Raw genomic sequence first — 13,371 nt, 5'->3', positions numbered from 1 at the left:
TTGCTTTAGCACTGAATAAAAGCAATAATTACTTCCAAATACCTAGTAACTTCTCCCCAGGGAAGGAGGGAGAAGGAATACCAATTCTTAACGCATCCGGCGTTGCTCGTGGCAGATCGCTTGGGTACTCACGCACCGAACCCATTTTTTTTTATTTTTTTTTTGGCAAGCGGCACGATTAAACCCTAAACGCTTTGCTGCGTGATTTAACAGTCGCTCCTTGAGTCTGCAGAATGAAGCGCTCCTCTAAAAATCATTTAGAGACTTTTTGTTTAGCTTGTTTGAGGTTCAAAAGGCTCCGCAGGGGCCAGGGACCTCTCGTGTAGGACCTGGGCGAGCAAGCCGATGTGACCCCCCGGGCTCGGCATACCGTTGCGACGCGCTGCCCTCGGAAAATGCCGCGCGTGCCGAAGGCTTTCCTGCGGCGCAGCAAAGCGCCAAGTTTGCCGCACAGCCTACTGCTGCTCTCGTACGACCCCACCGCCTGCGAGAGCTGTGTCACCACCTCGCTGATGCGTTAGGCGCCGGCTTGCTTCCCGGGAAAAGCTAAAGGCAGGGTTGATGCATCTGAGCATCCTCCTTCGCACCGCCGTCACCGGCACCCGGCAGATTCCTCTGCCGCTGCAGTCACACTTTCAAAATAACCAGAAATATATCACCCGAAAAAAAGGGACGCGCGTGAAGCAGGGGGCAGCTCAAGGGCAAGGCCGCGCACGTGGCCGCGGAAGCACCGTCACCCTCTCCAAAAAGGCTGGTACGCCAAACCGACCTCTCGCCTCCCCTGTCCTAAGAGGACTTTGGAGAAACGTTTTTAGCAGGTAATGACACGCAGACCCGCCGACTATTTTTAAAAGAAACCCAGAGCGGCTATTTTAAGACGCTGCAGCTGAGAAAAGCAATTCCATCGCGATGGGTTCCAGGTGGCGGGTGGGAAGAGCCCAGTCCAAAAAGCAACCCCCGGCCAGACGCGGAGGAGATGATGGGCGCAGGGTCCCTGAGCCTTTCTCCAGGGACAAAATGCGCTTTGTTGCTGCTCTCGGGTATACAGCTATGGCGGAAAAAGGGAATAAAGTCATGCAGGAAACAACTCTTGTGCTGGGGGAACATACGTAGCGTGGCCACAGCTATATCCAAGGTCTCCTTAAAGACAAGAGTGCCAGAAGAGGGTCACATTTGGTTATCCTTTGTTCCCAAATTCCAGTTTTCCTGGCTCATTCTGTGGCTGTGTGCAATTTATTAATTAATGCCAGCAGGTTTCCAGCCTAAATATTTCCCCGGAAGAGCGTGAAGTTGCTCTCCCAAGCTTGGCATCGCAAACCGGACTGCTAGAAACATTTCAACCTGACTCGCGGAGAATCGGCTGGCTGGGCTTCTCCATCGAGGAGGTCGCGAGGCAGCACACGGTGAAAGGCGCTGGGTTGAAATTGGGTTCTTTTTAAACAAGAAGGGTTGGTGAGAGCCATCCCACAATGGAGAAACAGATCGGTACTTGGCTCAGAAAGGTCCGGGATGGTGCGGAGTGAGAAAAGCCACCCTCCTACTGCTGTAACCTGAAGGTCAACCCCAGCCTCAGACACCGAGACGGTTCCCAAATGAGTCACCACCGGGTAAACAGCCCAGGGCAGAGGCCGGCCCTGGTTTTTCAGGAAGCTTTGCCTGTTATTGGAAGTTGTAGGGGTGTAAATGAGCAGAGTTTCATTCTGCAATGCAGGAAAAAAACCCTGAATTTTACAAGTCAAAGGAAGAGCTGGCCTCCCAAAAGCCTCTTCCCACCAGAAAGCTGGGGTATCTACAGACGTGCTCTGCCAAAGAGACGCACCACGAGCCTGTCAGAGCGGAGAGGGCTTCAGAAATCTCGTGTTCGAGCAGAAACGGTAGAAACCCGGGGAATTAATACCGCTTATCTCTAAAGCAGGGGAGAGACGACGGGTGTTGGTGCCACCATCCCCAGGAAGGGCAGGACCATCTGGAGGGAGGCAGAGCACCGCCTGCCCTGCCCCGCCGAAGACTGGGAGCCTTTGTGACTTCAGGTCCCAAGTATGCGGAGGAGCGCAGGGACCAGGGCAGCAGGGACATCAAAGGGACAGGGCTCAATTACGTGGGGCCCCGTAACGACCTGCTCAAAGTCCGAGCTCCCGGCGGGGCGTTTCAAAGGCTTGCCGGAACCTACTTGACATGGGAGGGCTTCTTCCTCTTCGCAAATGAAACGGCTTGTGTGCCTCGCCACCGGACTGAAGTGCCGGCGGAACGTCGTTAGCTAATTGCACTGGTTTCAACTGCTCTCCCTTGGTCAGGGCTGGTGAAGAGCAGAGAGGATGGGTTCTGCCCGGCTGGGTTTCTAACCTCCACGCCCTGATAACACCATCCAGCCCGATATCAGATTATCTTTCCTGAGGGATAAAAATTCAAGCAGGCAGAGGGTGCAGCGCGATTCACGGCCCCTAAACATAGAAGGCAACATCCCTTTTACAGCTGATGCTGTTTATTCAGTCGGGATGAGCAGCTTAAAGCTGGTCCGAGCTTCCCCGCCCCCCCCCAAAGTTGATGGATTTTCCTGGCTCGCAAAGCAGATACATACTTTTCAAAAAACAAACAAACAAACAAAGATCTCCGGCTTCCACGGATGTTTGGAAGAGAAATACCAGCCTCTGATGGCTTCTGACACAAGCTTTGGATGCTATCTATTTAGGATCTGGCCTTATAAGCATTTTTTAAAGCCCATTTATTCAGGTCTCTAACGCAACGGGAGCAGCAGCCGCAGAGATCAGCGGCCACAAAAGAACAGCCTGGCTGGAAGGGCAACACATAACACTAATTTCCAGAGCAGCCTTTTACCCCCGCAGCCCCGAGCCACTCCGAAAATGAGTATCAAGTGGAGCTAGAAATGAAAACCGAGTGCGGGGGGTGTGTGTGTGAGAAAAATAATAAATAAATAAATAAATAATTAAATCACGCGGTGCCTGATTTGATGAGATTACCCAGATGAAAGGATCCGTTCAGATCGATATCATCGGGGGAAATATTGTAAGAGAGACGCGCTGGCGCAGAGCCAAGGGTTTGTACCGTCTTGGGGCGAAGGTTAAGATATGGAAAAGTGTTCGGGGGTTGTAGCGGGGGGATAAATCCGGGGGAATTTTATCACGGCAGACTAAGCTTTCTGGAGACAGATGAGATGAGAGCTACTACTGACAACCGGGGGTCGTTATTGCCGGGTCTGATGGATTTTTCAAGCCGCCCTAGCTCAAGCATGAGACTTCGCCATTCTCCCTGCGACTCCAGCGAGCTGATCGGGAATCATGGCCAGCCGATTCGATTGACGTGAAATGCCAGGATAAACAAAAACCAGGCCCGCAGCCGCGTTTCCAATTTCAAAGGTGAGAAATTCCAGCGAGCTCGTCCAGCAGCCGGTGGATTTCAAGGCGCAAAGGAAGCCAAGCTCCCGAGGTTCAAAAGCCGCCCGCAATCTGCACACCAAAGGTGTAGGAAACCATCCCGGGGAAGGGCTCGGGGCTAATAGCCACCACCTGCACCAGTAAATAAAGAGGCCAGGCGATGGTCCCGCTCCGCTGTGGCTCGAGCCACGCTGGAAACACAGCAGCCGCCTGCCAAAGCCGGCCTCTCCCTGCGAACAAATTACATTTGTTCAACAAATTACATCTCATCACAAGGACGCGCTTAATTCGGTGGCTACATTATCAGGAAAGCACGTTATAATCCCAAAGAAAAAGCCAGAGGGAGATGCTGAACCTGCATAGTCTGGTACAAAAAGCACCATTTGCTGGTGACCGGCGCTGGTGTTTCCTAAATGGTTTGTACCTCGGCAAAGTCAGAGCGTTTCAGTATAGCCCACCTGCAGAAGAATGAAAAGTTTAGTGGGATTTCACCCCGAGGAGCTTGTGTTGCTTAGGGAAGAGTCAAAAAGAACTGGTAAAAAGCAAATTCCTTTTATGAAAGGAAAAAAAATAAAATAAAATAATTGACCGGGCTGTTGGATATCACAGCAGAAACGGGGCTAAAAGCATGGCTTGGACTTAGTGCGCTCTGGCTTAAAAAAGCCCGTCTCAGACCTTTCCTCGCAGGAGGAGCCGGCTGTCCCCTTGCCGTTTTAAACCGTGTCCCTCTCTCGGATTGCTGCCTGGGAAACGGGGAGCTCGTGCTCTCCTCCATGGCTCGGCAGAGGGAGAAACCTGCTGCGCTGTCTCCGAGTGACCGGCAGCAGCCGGGGGCTGATGCTCGGTCTGGATTCATGGTCTTGGTCCGGCTTTTAGGCTGGCAGAGACTTAAAGACGCCAAATCGCGGGTCCTAAACTGGAGACCTCACCCAGCCCAGCACCACCATCTCCCCCAGCTGAGGGGTTGCCTCAACCGCACTCCATCACGCAAAGCTCCATCCCAAACTTCCATGACAGCGTGAAAGCCCCCAATTTTTCCCCTTGGATGGGAAGGGAAACCAGAGAAGGAGAAAAAAAAAAAATAAAAAAAAATAACAAATCCCTCTGCTTCCCAGGCCAGCCGGGATTTTTCCGCAGCAGTCTGCGGATTTGCCCCAAAGCTTTTCCCCTGCCAGCAGTTCGCGAGGTTTCACAAGGGGAAGACGACAAGCCAGGGAGCGGCGGCTCAGAGGGCAGGATACAGCGTGATGGGCAGAGGATGAGCATCCCGGCAATCCCAGCGTTAGCATCGGATTTGGGAGACGCCAAAGGAGAGCTCCTATGAGAACCTGGACATCTCCATGGCATATCGAACATATTTCGGGGGTCGGACTAGATGATCTCCAGAGCTCGCTTCCAACCCTACCATTTCTGTGATTCCCGAAGTCAAATACCAACATTTCGGACTCGCTGCTCAGCTGCCTCGGATCCAGCATCCGACATTTACCCATTTTTATCTCCAAGATGTTCAAAATGGGGCACTGGGATTACAAACATTTTCAAGACCGGCTTTGACTGGGTCTGCCTAAACTTTAAAGCCTTTAAGAGCCAGGAAAGTATCATTTCCCCTTACCAAAGCCACATGTGATTTAGTGTTCCCTCAAATGTGGCTTCCAAAAAAAAAAAAAAAAAAAAAAAAAAATTTTCCTTGCTCAGAAGTAGACAGGAATTCAGCTTTGCGAGAGGAAAAAAAGAAAAATTGGACAAGATCCGATTTGTCTCCCCCACAGGGAGATAAAACTTTTGCAGGCACATACGGCTGCAAAATACCTCTTGGGGTAGCGCAGGAAAAATATCTGTGCACCCTTGCAGAGGGGTTTTTGTTGGTTTTTTTTTTTTGTTTTTTTTTTTTTGCAAGTTAGGGGGGTATATAACCGAACCACAGCAGCGCCCCCCCCCCCCCCCCGCCCCGATGTTTACACACAGAACAAGTTCCCACCAGGCTCTCGGTGTTGAATTTCCACCTTACAATGACACGGGCTGACGGTACAAGCCCCGTCAAACCCACGGTGTCGAACCCAAGGTTTGGTTTCTTGCAACCTTTACAAGGCGGAGGCAGAAAGCCCCACCGGGGGGGGGGGGTGGGGGTGGTGTTAAGTCACCTCTGCGCTTTTGCAATGTCACACTCTTTTTTTTTTTTTTAACCTAGGAAATCCTTACATGCTGCGACTCGGAGCCCGATAAAGCTGTTGAAAAGGAGAGGCAGTGCCCTCTGAACCCTGCGCAACGAGGATTACTGACTCACTCTGTGCTAACGCTGGGCAAAAATGTCCTTATGCAGCAAGTTGAGCAAACGGCGAAGAGACAAGAGTGCCAGAACGCCCCGGGGCTTTGCCCCCTTCTTCTCTTAATAACCGCAAACGGGGATCGATGCGATTCGCGCCCCCCTGGATGCCGAGGGAGAGGTTTTATTAGGGTCGGGCCTGAGCGTTTCTCACCGGCAGCATCCCTCCGAGGTGCCGAGTACTCCTCAGGGTGAGGTCACCCCCTATTCCCCATCGCAATCATCGCCCCGGCTTTTGGGAAACGCAAATTTGGCCCCGCGGTAAAGGGCGCCGCCGTTGCAAAAGCTGCCTTTCCCTCTAAGGTGGGTGGAATCCGAATGCCAGCCAGCGATCCGCCCCTCTCTGCTTTAATACTCGGGGGTTTTTTTCCTCCTCCCTTCCACTTCAGTGATACCCTGCAGACTTTCAAGTGATTTGAGTAACAGTCTGACATCCTACACAAAACAGCTCTGCTGCTTAATTAAAGAGCTCAACGCTTGCAGAGAAAAGGGTTGATCAGCTCCTGTGACTTTGTCTTCCCTCCAGGAGGCAAAGGGAGAGATGGAAATTGCTGTATCAGGCTACAACCACGCCATAATAAGCGGCTAATTGTAGGGAAGGGAGGGAGGTATGTGTGGGTTAGCGGAGGAGCGTGCCCCGGCTCTGCTGAGCTCCACACTTTTCGCTCAAATCCCGCTCCCGGTTTGTTTGTCACGGCACCAGGGAGGCAGCAGAGGCATTTCAGACAGAGAACCCCCAAATTACCGGCATTTCAGGAAATGGCTGCCGTGTAATTTGAGGTTATAGCTACCACGGGGCTAAAAAACCCTCGGCGATCCTTTAAAGAGCATCCTGTGAGCACAGTCAGAAAAGGCTGCTCCAATAAGCGCGGAAAACTCGGCGCTGGGAAGAGCGGGGCTCCGCTGGTCTCCGAAGTTTGCTGGAAAGAAAACGCAGCTACTTATTGAAAATCCGACATCTACCTACTGAAAGCCCCAGTCCAACACACAAAGGGATATTCAGTCCGGCTTTTTACATCTCCCTTTTAACCAGCTCTTCCCTCATTTGCCGTCTTTCCCCTTAACTTCATTTCCAAGCCATCGGTTCCTCCACTACGCTTTCTTCACACGAGGAGCACGCTTTTTTCCCCTCGTTCCGGTAAATCCGGCGCTTAACGCCAAACTCGCTAAATATTTCATGTCAGGAAGAAATGTTCATTTTTTTGGACTGCAGACAAGCATGAGCTGGTGCTTCGTCATTCCGCGTGCCTACCAGATTTAAGGAGATTTTCCAGCAGATGCTTTTGTGAAAGATATAAAAATCCAGCTGCGAGCATGTAGAGTCTTTGAAAGCACATCACGCTGGGTTGGATATGTACTGTAAAGGGAATATTGCGCATTCAATCTTCGGTATTACATAGGTAATCTTGGTGGAGAGAGTCCTTAAGGCAAAGGCTCAACGGCAGCATCAGCTCAAAGAAGGAAAAACTCCCGTCGGGATGCGTGCCCCGCTGGCTGGGATGCCTCGGGAGGAGCTCTTGCCGATAGGTGTCAGCACAGCCTGCCCCAAGCCTCCGAGCAGGACCTTTCCCAAGGCTCCTGGAAACTCCTTCCCAGCCGACGAGGTTTCTCTAGCCACGGGATAGCGGGGTTTTACTTCACTGACCCCAAAACGGAGCTGCCCCCGAAAGGTGAATGTACCTATCGAGGAGGGAAAGCTTTCCAACAGAGCCGGGAGGAAAGGAAGAACTCGATATAAAATGCCCCAGAGGAGCTTGTGGTCAGGAAAACTTCCATCACACCTCGGTACCTCCATCACACCCCAGTACCTCCCGCGCCTCTCGCCCAGGGCGGCGTCTGGGATGACGGCACCAGCCCGGGGCAGGAGCCGGGTCAGGCTATCAGCTTCCTCTCTGCTGCAACGCATTAATTATATCTGAGACAACACCAACGTAAACAACCAGTATGTGTGGCTGGGGCGCCCGTTTGCATATTTTTAAGCCTTTTTTTTTTTCCTGATATGGAAATAAAATTGAAGGTTTCACAGATGCCTTGGCTGCTCTCGCAGCCTCCCGACAGCTCGCAAATACCTCGGCTCCGCTCAGCCAAAGTCGGACGAGCAGATAGCGGCAAGAAATTAAATTCTCCGCCGGGCTGTGAAATCAAGCATCAGGAAAAAGTCAGACCCCTGAAAGGAAAAAAAAAAAAAAAAAAAAAATCCTTACAGGGGGGAAAAAAAAAAAAAAATCAACCCTAACTTCTGCTTAGGGAAGTACCGGTTTGAAAGATTACAGGCCTGAGCTTTGAGACCATTAAAAAGCAAATTGTTCTCCCAGCGCCGGCTTTCCAAGGTGCAGGAAGGAATACCGCAGGAGAGAGACTTCCACTCATCCTTTCAACGGCAGGTACCCAAATCTCAGATGGGTGAGACCTCCAGAAGTTTCCAAACTCATCGGGAGCTACCGGGTGCTCAGCACCACCACCGAGACACAACTACTTATTTGTCTATATAAGGACTCCCAACCCCAGGAAACCTATTTTTGCAAAATCACGGACTTTTTATTTACCAACAGGGCTGCAAATAGTTTTCCCCAATTTTGGTATATAGCATGTTTTGTCAGCGGTATTTTCAGATGGCCCGGGGTCGTGTTTAAAATGAGCGCGTACTACTGGCGACGAAGAAAAGCGCCGTGCATCAGCCAGCCCTCCACCGCCAGCCCCGGCCCTGCTCCAGGTTACCTTTGTGCGTCGCCGCAAATGGGTATCGAGCTAAAAATTCTCTGTATCCATCCCGGAGGCCGATAAAGGCAATAGTGGGAAAAATTCCTCCGTTAATCTCTGGAGGGATCTGTGCTCAGGGAGCTTCTCTCTGAGAACCTAAATGCGACAAGGTTAAAGCAACAAGCTATTTTTCATGCCTTTCCGCTCGATCCACGCCGATAGCATCTTAAGAAGGGCTGCTCCATGCAGAGAGACACAAGAAAGCTTCTAGAGAGACGAATGCCATACAGGCGGATTTAAAATCCTGAATAAATCCCTCTTCTTCTCATCTTCCAAGAAATGAGAGTATCACCAAAACCATTCCTTGCCAAGTCTCCGGCTCTATTAGATGCGCAGGGTTCCTGGTTTTACCGCGGCAAGGTTGCCAGCTCCCATTTGAGCAAGCGCTCCTGGGAAACTCCTGGCAGCTCTTCTGACCAGCCGCGTGTCTCCTTTCCAACAGGAGCAAGAAGGGGGGAGAGCCAGCGAGCTGTGAGTGCGACGGGGAAGGGAAAGGACAACCAGCTCCCCTTTTTCAGGGCTGTCTTAATCGCAGCCTACACAGAGCCCCAGGCCCTCAATGGCAAATATCTCGCCGAAAGAGAACCAGAGAACTCGTGAGCTCAAGGATGAACAGATGCACGGCATCTCCTCCTGCCTGACTCCATTTCTGCACCAACAGACAGATGCTCAGCTCTTCCCTTGCCTTAAAGAGAACCGTAAGTCCCCGGACCTGTACTGAGGCAAGAGGAAAACCAGATCATAGAATTGCAGAATGGTTTGGGTGGGAAGGGACCTTAAAGCCCAGCCAGTGCCACCCCCTGCCCTGGGCAGGGACACCTCCCACCAGCCCAGGCTGCTCCAAGCCCCGTCCAACCTGGCCTTGAACCCCTCCAGGGATGGGGCAGCCACAGCTTCTCTGGGCAACCTGGGCCAGGGGCTCACCGCCCTCACAGCAAAGAATTTCTTCCTAATAGCTCATCTAAATCTCCCCTCTTTCAGTTTAAAACCGTTCCCCCTCACCCTACTGCTCCACTCCCTGATAAAGAGTCATCACTTAGAACATCCCTTCAAGCCACTTCTCTCTCAGCCTCCTCTGGTGCATTTTCCCCTCCATATTCCCCCCACGTCCGGCCAAGCTGTCCAAGGCAGGACAGGAGGGCATCCAAGGGGTAAAGCATCTTTCCCTACGGAAGTGCCACGGTCAGAGAGACAAGCCTCTCTGACCTGCTGATGAAAGCAGGCAAGCCATTGCTCCGAGGAGCGAATTTCCCACAGCGGGGACTGTTTTTCCCTCTCCGAGTTCCATCTGAAGACGAAAATTGGCCCAACTTCCGACTATTGCGACGCACTGAGAGCTGGGAACGGGAGAGAGAAACCACCAGTTGCTTTGGCTTGCTGATATTAAACCGCCTCTACCAAGTCTCAGCACCACCGCGATGGCTCATTTAGCCATCCCTTGGCTATGGAGCATCTACCCAGCAAAAGGAAGCAGACGGAGCCATTTCATCCGATGCCACACGGCTCCGGCAGAGCCAACTCACCCAACATCACCAACGGGACAAGCCAGGAGCTCACCCCCATCACAAGCAAGCTCAGCGCTCCCTCGGGCAGAGGCGATGTGAGCCAGCTCTGCCGCCGCCGGCCTCCAGTCCTGGGCCCGTTCCCACCTCTGTGTGCGGGCGGGTTGGCTTCTTCAAAGCGATTCCTGCCCGCCTCTGGCGCCACATTCCTGCCACGCCGGAGAGGCGACGGCAGCAGCATCCCGCTGTCCCTGCGGATAAGGTGAGGAGCAGTCACTCCTTATTTTAATTGCCAAACAGACTCTGTCCCCCACCCTCAAGCTGTAAGAGAGGAACGAAGTTATGCAGTGACTTCGTGACCTCGGCGGATCTAGGGAGTATTTGGAAGTGTTACGGGAACCCGGCTCGGGTGCATCCATAAGGATAACTTACTCAGCGCCAGCTGGGGAAAGGGGCAGGCTGCAGGATCGGGGCAGGGAGGAACGGAGAAAGCCACGCAGCGAGATGGTTTTCAGATGCAGTGCTCAAGAACAGGAGGCGCAGGTGTATTTTTCGCCCTGGTACCAGTAGCCCAGTAGCCCACCTCCACTTCCCATCACGCAGACCAGCTGGAGAGTTTAAGGGCTTTACTTCTGAAGCTGCTCTCTCCAAGCAGGCGGCATTTTTTGTAGGGAGCAGATTCCCAAGCAGAAAGCCTCCAGGAGCCGTACAGGCTCCCGGGAAGAAGAAGGGAGTCTTTCGGCTTTTCCTGCCTGGTTCGCCGAAGGCGTTCGCAGGACAGATCCTTGCAAACAGCAGATCCGTGCCCAATTTGAGTGCGTTTTCTACCTCTCCGTCCCTGGTCTAATTCACGTGATGCTGCTGGGTCGGTGGCGGCAGGGTGTTCATCCCGAGGGGGGAGATCTACCCGCACGCAAGCAGCGAGGCTGGATGAGCGCGATTCAGGAGACGACGGAGCCAGACAACAAGAAAAGCTTCCAGAGGTTAAATGCAAACAGCCGGAGAGGCCACATGAACCGAAGAGGCCACGTGAACCGAAGAGGACAGGGCCTGGCAAATCAAAGGGAGGGTAGATGTGTGTTGTAAACCTAAACCCAGATTAGGCAACTAATTACCGTCGCAGAGCAATCCTATAGAACCCAAACAGCGACGGATTAATCTCCTGGAAAACAGCGCTCCACGCACAAGCAGTGCTTTCCCAATGAGGCATCATTGCTTTTGGAAAAAAAAAAAAAAAAAACAAACAAAAAAGCAACCTTCACCTGTCAGTTTTTCATCTCTCGCCCCTTAAATATTTCGTATTTAATAACACAAATTTCATTAGAGACTTTTTTCGAAACCACCCAAGCGAAGAAAAGGAACAAATTAGCCTCCTGTCTGTCTCGCGCAGACGAACCGAGGGACCGAAAGGCACCGAGAAACACCTGAGCTCCACGGAGCCGCAGCTCAGAGCCTGCTAAACAAGCTCCGGGCTTGCTCTCTGGAAAGGCAATAAAGAAGTTTAAAGTCTATATTCAAGGATATTGCTTCCTTTGGAGAGCAGGGCGTAGCTTGCCGTTTCTAAAGGCAGCAAGCCCAGCTGCCTGCGCCCTCCCCGCAAAGTCGTGTTTTGCAATAGAAATAAATGTTCTAAGGTTTGTACAGACGCGGTTTTCACCCGGGAGCGGCAGGCTACTGCCCGGCGTGCCTGCACGCGGCATTTCTATGCGTACCCCCAGCTAGATTTCTCTGGTTACCAGGATTCTTCTTCAAAAGATGCATTTTGCCTTTTTATTTCTGCATCGTAGCTTAAATTTCAGAAAGGCTTTACCCTTCAGCGCTCCTTGTCGTTCCCAGCCCGACAGGACAACACCGGGCTGGAGGATACGGCTGTCAGAGGCACTTTGCAGGAGCCGTTACTCATCCCCTTGGAAACCTGTGGGCCCAAAGAGGGGAAAAAACCTCCATATACTTAAATCAGAGAAAGCAATCGCAAGCAGCCCGTGCCGCAACGGCGTCCATCCCAAAGGACGGCATAGAAGGAAGCCCGGAAAGTTGTGGTTTTGTTTCAGAAGGGCAGAAATGAGCGGGGTGATAAGCAAACTCCGGTCAGGCAGCAGACTCACCAGAATGAAGGCTGAGTTTCCGACGGGGTCAAGTCACTCCGGGCTTGAGGGCTCCAAGAGCATTTTGATCATGGTGGGAAAGTCAGGGATTTTTTCGATGATAACGCGGAAAGTTTTAGCTCTGCGAGGGCAGGAATACGCCCTACTGCTACTGAACTCAAAGGGCAACGAGGAAGAAACAAACCAGATCAGGAAAAGGGCCGGAGAAAAAGCTTTCCACTCTTCCAGGCTGCACTCAATATTACGACAGCAGAAAGACACCGTACATACAGCGACGGATTTCCATCCGTTTCGTTAACCTGATCCGACTTTGAAGTATCAGACACCCGCAGACAGTAGCCGAGGTCAAAATTAGAGACCTTATCCTGTGCCAGGCATCAGCTTTTCACTCCTTTTGATTCCCAGGAGGCCAGCAGCTACGACAGGGTGTCAGCGTGCTCAAGGTGATCCCCAGATTTTATTAAAAAAATTAGGCACGCCTTCAATTAAACAGTTCAGCCGCCGTTCAACACCGCACTGAATTCAGAAACGCGGGGGTACACGAAGACCATTTTGCAGCCTCCCCGCCGGGGCTGTAAGGGGAAACGAGTTGGGCTAAATTTTGAAAGCTTATTTTCAAAACCTGCTTCCCTTGGTTGCCTTCCCTGTGTACGGGGGAAGGTGTTTCGTTTTGCTAAGAAACGTCTCGCAAGCTCCGTTCTGGTGGCTCGGGGACCGGCAGCAGTCCACAGACTGAGAAATGCTGCTCTAGAGAGGCTACTGGCACGGTCGGGTGAGGATTTTGCGGGGTTTTTTGAACCCCCAAAGGAAGGATGTGTCTTAGATCGCTCACTACGTTACCGCGAGGCAAGTCACTCTGCAATGGAAGCAGGAGAATTGCAATATGGGGCCAGGGCAGAGTATTTCAGTAACGAGTCTCACCTGGTTACCGCTATGCGGAAAAAAGAAGATGCAAAACACAACGAAGGACTGAACAATCCGCACAATCTCAGGACACCTTCGGGCACAGCGGGTTTTAAATCCAAACGCGAGATGGTTTTCACTATAACGACTATTTACTCTTCAGAAACTCCACCGATCGCTCGGACCGCCCGGCAGCCGTGAGGTCCTGCAAGTTATTTACACCACGCGCGAAGGCGTCACACGGATTTGCGGGCGCAGAGAGCTGGGTGTCTGCAGGCTCTCGGCCGCACCACCGCGTCCCCTCCCTGCAAACCTCCTTGCTCACGTCTCCTTTCGGCCCCACAAAGCTCGCGTCACCCAGGAGGCGCTGAGCAAGGAAGCTCACC

At 52.2% G+C, this 13,371-nt stretch overlaps 1 protein-coding gene across 2 annotated transcripts in view; it reads right to left on the bottom strand.

Moving 5' to 3' along the window:
- The window catches only part of FBXO42 (F-box protein 42), a 51,742-nt gene that overhangs the window by 7,113 nt on the left and 31,258 nt on the right, over window positions 1–13,371 (bottom strand). The window lies entirely within an intron of this gene.

The sequence above is a fragment of the Rissa tridactyla genome, chromosome 16 (assembly GCF_028500815.1).
Source record: "Rissa tridactyla isolate bRisTri1 chromosome 16, bRisTri1.patW.cur.20221130, whole genome shotgun sequence".
In the NCBI taxonomy this organism is placed as follows: domain Eukaryota; kingdom Metazoa; phylum Chordata; class Aves; order Charadriiformes; family Laridae; genus Rissa; species Rissa tridactyla.
Note: the sequence above shows the minus strand (reverse complement) of the source record. Positions and strands in the feature narration are given on the sequence as shown.